This window comes from Symsagittifera roscoffensis, chromosome 5, assembly GCF_963678635.1.
Source record: "Symsagittifera roscoffensis chromosome 5, txSymRosc1.1, whole genome shotgun sequence".
Lineage (NCBI taxonomy): Eukaryota > Metazoa > Xenacoelomorpha > Acoela > Convolutidae > Symsagittifera > Symsagittifera roscoffensis.
In genome coordinates this window covers 58,160,909-58,166,908 of record NC_087066.1, presented here as the reverse complement: position 1 = coordinate 58,166,908, position 6,000 = coordinate 58,160,909, and positions in this window count along the sequence as shown.

The following is a 6,000-nucleotide window of genomic DNA, read 5'->3' as shown; positions in this document are numbered from 1 at the left end:
AATATTCTAGTAACATAATACTAACAGACAGTGATTTCATACTCACAAACAGAACATGTGCGATAGCAATCACCGCAGACATGAGTTTTAGGACAGCGTTAGCGGCAGATTTTAAGAGAGAATACAAAAACGTGGAATTCCTTTGGAAGCAAAGACCAGGGATAGGGGGCGTAGCAGCCTTACCTCCGGCGGTGTCGCAGATACCGGGAAAGTACTTATGCTTCTTGGTAACGAGGGCGACGGAGAAGCAGCACGTGGACCCAGAAAACCTAGTCTTGTCTTTGACGAGGCTGAGGGACTTCCTTGTAGAAATGGACGTGAAGGAGCTCTCGCTTCCAGTGTACGATCCAAACAGAGGAAGACTGCATCCTCGGGAATTGTACGCGCTTGTACACGTGATATTCTCTGATACAAACATACAAGTACATCTACACAAGAAATATTACTTAAGTATAGGCTGAGTGATGTGCGAAAGAGTGTTAGGTTAAAGACTAAGTTGCACGTGATATGTGTGTTATGTTATGTTATGTGTTAGGTTATTAAGATCATGGGTAAGTAGGGATTAGTGACCATGAACAACTAAATGACGATCTTGGAAATAGATCCAAAGTTTGGACTGTCCAATCTTAGGTCGAATTCCAAAATTTTAGAAACCAATTGATTTTAATAAATTTTAGGATAAATATCTTCTTATCTGAACTGTTTTAAGCAAATTTTAACGATATATGTTAAGGTGAAACTGACAAGTGTGACAGTCGTGATTTCTTTTCTAGATCCTGATTGATCGTTTAAATTACTCACTTGAGTCAAATTATCAAATTGAATCAAATCAAACTTGGAAAGAACAGTATGGACAATTTCAACCTGGAAGATTTGATGAGGAATGGAAGGAATTAGGCTTAGCTCCGATGAGAATGAGAGGCAGGACAGAATTGCCTGAAGCCTCATTAATCCTGACCAGTGTGAAAAAGGAGATGAAAGTGGGAGGAATATTGCAGACGAGAACCTTCCTAGCACCCTTCGGCTGCGAAGAAATCAAAGTGGTCCATGGAGAAGAGGAAGATAAATCTGCCGGTACATTGCTCATACCGAGATTCCAGGAAGAAGCCGACAATGACGAACAAGGACCATTGAACTCGAACAAGGATAAGTCAGAAGGAGATGACGGACAGGGTGGAAGCCGTCAAACCAAAGAACCCATGCAACAAGATCAAGCTGGTGGGGAAGACGACAGGGCATCGACAGGAGGAACATCCAGCCTGGATTTCAATATCTTCAGTGATCTCGAAAATAATGCAGACACGTTGGAAACGACTGAGCCAGCGGATGAAGGCATCTCGACACTGGAGCCTCCGTCAGCCTTTATGGAAATGAAACGGAATTTGCCGGAGAGCAGCTCTCCTGGCAATTCAAGAAATAACGACCAGAGAATCCTCATGGAATCACCTCGGAGGAGAAGAATAGAGGCCTCAGCCAGAGTACCTTTCTTGGAAACGTTGCCCGAAGAGGAATGGGAAGTACATCACCGAGACCACGAGAGTAGGACGGGATGTAAGCTGGACAGAGTGGCGTTTATGGAAGAAGTCTGGACCGTGATTCAGAGCTATGGGACCCAGCCCATCCTCAAAACAGGTCTCAATCAACCCTTGATGAGAGAAGTACTTGACAAGCTTGATGAGTGTGAAGGGAGACTGAGTGAGTTATTGATCGACTCAGCCACTGATGAGAGTGAAGCGAATTCTCCCATCAAAATGACACCGCAGGACGATGAAGGAGAGGTGGTGAACATGAAAGAACCTGAGGAGTTGGAACCCACGAAAAAAATAGACGAGATCAGGAGATTCTCAAACAAAGAGCTGAGACTCACTAAAGAATCTATGGGAGCATTGCCGAAAACCAGTGAATAATGTGGACCGATCAAGAAGAAGTCATATAACTACGTATCCGGGATTATAGGGATAGCGTACAATCCTCTCCTGAGTGAAGACATACGCGATTGCTTCTTTGATTATGAGCAGGCGGTGTTACTAAGATTCTGGACGTCCAGAATTGTAACGATTAAGAGCGTTAACAATACACAGGCCAAATTGGGACTGGTCTTGGAAGAAGAGGTGACTGCACCTTCAGTACCAAAATCCGACAAGAAAGTGGAGTTTGGGTTGGGATTCTCAGATGAATTACTGAGAACGAGCTTGATGGCAGTGTGGGAATTGATGAAGCCATCATGGTGTCCTAGTCCCAACGCTGACTCAATATTACGGGCGACACAAGACGTACAGAGGGAACTGAATGCAGACTGTAACCTGCGTGACCTCAACATCATATATAATGTGATGATAACAGCCTCTAAGAGCAACAGGTCTAGACTGTGTGAAAACCCTGGAGAAACAACACAAGCAGTTGACAGTATTGTTTGGAAATGTGGTGATGAAAGCAAGAACGGAGACGGAACTGATAACAGATTGCCATGGAGGAACCGATGTGAATCTAGTGACTGCACTAGGATTCTACAGCATGTTTGGTTCTTTAGAGTCACTATTGAATCTAGAACAGAAACATGAGATGGTCACAGCCATCAGCGTAGAAGTATTCCCAGGAGTTCTGCAGACTGAACAGAAATACATAGGGAAATGGAGGGAAGCAATTGAGACAGAAATGAACATCAGACACAGCGAAACTTATTGTAGACCATCAGGAGCACGATATTTGGTGGGTTCAACGTTGGCTCCAATGTGCAAGAGCAGATATCCTGTGCATTTCGTGGCTGTGGACGTGAAAAGTACAAGAACGATCGTGGATCAAGCCTTCTCAGTGCCGAAGTGTGTGAGATTGGCGAGAATGTCTGAAAAGTCTTACGAGTTACTATGTAAGATGTTCTCAGCAATTCCAGAGAGAACCAAAGAAGAGTTGGAGTCAATACTAGGAAAGAAGTTCATGGGATATGTGAGCGGGAACTTCAGTGACTTCGAAAAACAGAAACAGAGAGGATCAACTGTCACAGATTACAATGCAGTAGATGAGAATGATGAAATCCACCGAGTGATGATGGAAGTGGAACCATTGCTGGAAGCTTCGGGAAAACGTAATTGGAGGAGCATCATGTTGACACATGACGAGTTTCCTTGCCACTGCTTGCTGCAGACCTGGTGGTATCCCAAGTGTAGTAATCTGATGTTGATCTGGGACTCTGGAGAGCTGCTCTCCATGGGTTTACCAGATTCATCACAGCCCGTAACAATAGTGATAGTGGGAGTCATGATGGCGATACGATGGCTGGAAGCTCATATGAGAGAAAATAATAGACAGGAGGCGCCGACGAGAGAACAATTGCGGAAATTAGATTGTCTAAAATATTTAGATCTTTTTGAGACAATGTGCAAAGTTCTAAACATTCCGATGGAAGTGAAGAAGATATGGGCGAGAAAACGATTGATGCCATGGTTCAGAGCCAACATGACTGCATGGTTGTACGAGTATGCGAAAAAGCATATGTCGAAGCACGGCAGGGTGTACAGTGAATATCAGCTGGTCATTGGGGCAGGAGCTTTCAAGCGAGCTCTCGTGACTCATCGGAATGCAGTGACCACCGCCGTGAAAAGAATTTCCAGGACGAGTGAGCGTAGTGGAAATGAGAAGGCAGAGATGCTGAAAGAAGATTTGGAGAGAAACGTGACGTTGTGTCCCACAACAGTTTCTGCAGAAACAGAGAATCCAACGTGGATCCCCTACCTTGCTGTAAACAGAGGGTAGAAGAGCAGAAGTGTTGGAGGACGGCTTCCAACAGCGTCAGGATAGCCAATGATGTGCTACAAGACACGGAAACGGAAAGTGCGGAGTCAGTATCACAGGAGGAAGAAATGGAACATTGATGAAGGGTCGAGAAAACAAAAGGCAACAAGAAAGAAAATTAGAAGAATTTAGAAGTTTTAGAACTTCTAAATGACGAAAAAGAAGAGAAAGAAGGAGTGATGAAGAAAAGTTGAAACTCAGAATTGTTTTATGTGTGTGAAAAACTCAAGTGAGAAACCAAGCAACCAAGTTGTAATTGAAAACTGAAACATTTAGTTGAGTTTTGAAATTGTTGCATTTATAAATTTGCATTTTGATATTAGTTGAAGTGGCTTTAGAAACACTCACTTATTATTTATTTAGAAAGGCTTAAGGGAAGAGTATATTTAAATATTCCAGCCTGCATGATTGTTTTTAATCACTTAGGAAGACTGATCACTTTGTGGTGACGTGAAAGGCTTGAGTAATCTCTCGAAGAGGGAGATTGTTTCATTGTTATTTCTAACCACAGAGTTTCTTAGTTTTAATATTCAGGACAATCACAAGCAAGATTTCCGAAGGGAAGGAGCATAGTAGGATAATTTTAGCTTGTTGGTTGGCAGGACTGTCCTGCAAGCCAACACCTTTTAAATCTAAGAGAAAAAGTTTTAATCGGGACATTGACATTGGAAGTCAGAAAATATGTTTTATCTTAAGTCATATCCTCAATGTGCAGATTAATGAAAGAATTTGAAGGCTATAGTGATGTAGTATGATGCCATTTATATTCTGCAGTGAGTCGATGTGACGTGGATAAAAGTAATTTCGAGCATTTTGTAAATTCTGTTCGATGACACTGTATCTATTTTACGAACATTGCGTGATTCAATGAGGACATTGACCGGACTGTCCGGGAGTATGTGACATTCGACCAGAATGGACAAAATGCAATCTCTGCAGACTTCGAAATTTTAGCAGTGAACCTTCCGAGTTAATGATTTTGAAGGATTAACGACGTTATTCGGATGATTAGCAGAACGGTGAAGGTCAGGATATTCCCGTATTTTAAAATTTTAAATTTTCGAAGTGATGACGTAACATTTCTGAGAAACGTCAGAAACGGCCATTTTAGCAAAAAGAACTAAGAAAAACAGAACAACTTTATCTGTGATTGCGAACAGAACGGAAATCGAAATTAAAGAAAACGACAACGAATTACAGAGAACGTTCCGAGTTGCAACTATTGTGCTGCTACAATAGTTGCAAGGCCGTTGCGAACAACGGTGAAGGGTGAAAACCAGCCTTCCGTGTTATCGTGAAATCGAACTTGAGGAGCTTGATTCAGTGGATTCACAAATCCGGAAGGGTTTCGGGACTGAAACTTTTAGCCTGTTATATGAACTTTTAGCATCCTGTCATGTCCTGACTTGAATTTAACTGATATTTGGATTAGTTTTGACAAGGCTGAGGTGCTAGGAGTTGGGGGAGAGGGTTGATCCATCTTCGATGGAGATGATGATCTTTATCTACTGAACAAAAACAATAGTAATATAATAAATAGTAGCCCTGTTTTTAGGAGTGACCTCGTGGTCTGGGGATACTGAGACCCAGCCATGAGCTCACTATTTGCATGTAATTAAGTTAATTTGAGCGTTCTGGTCGAAGCCGGAGAACATTAACGTTTTTGTCGACCCGATGTTAGAAAGACCACCGAAAAGTACTGGCTTGGTAGAGACGGTGAAAAGCATGCAAAGCTCTGTTTAGACGTTAGCCAGTCGTCTTAAGACTTAGTTTTGTTATCCGTCGATATGTATCTTCCGGGCGAATGTTACAGAAATGTAAAAGGAGGAATAAGGCTTGCTGCTTCGGATGACAAAATAGCTCCTTTTTCAACTGATAACTATCAAAAATTGTTGTCTAAGCACCCGCAGCGAGCCAAATTTGCAGCTCAAAATCCAGAAAAGTTGGATAGTTTTTTCGTAACCGATTTCGACCTATACAAAGCGATAATGTCCTTTCCAAACGGATCAGCAGCAGGTCCTGATAAAATAGTTCCTCAAATTTTTAAAGATCTTGTTAGTAAGTCGAATGGCAGTGCAGGACTTAATTTTCTGAAATCGCTTACTGAGCTGATAAACCTCATTGGAGATGGCAAAATTCCCGAACCCCAAAGATCTTTCTTTTTTGGCGCAAAACTTATCGCCCTCATAAAGATAGACGGAGGGTTGAGAC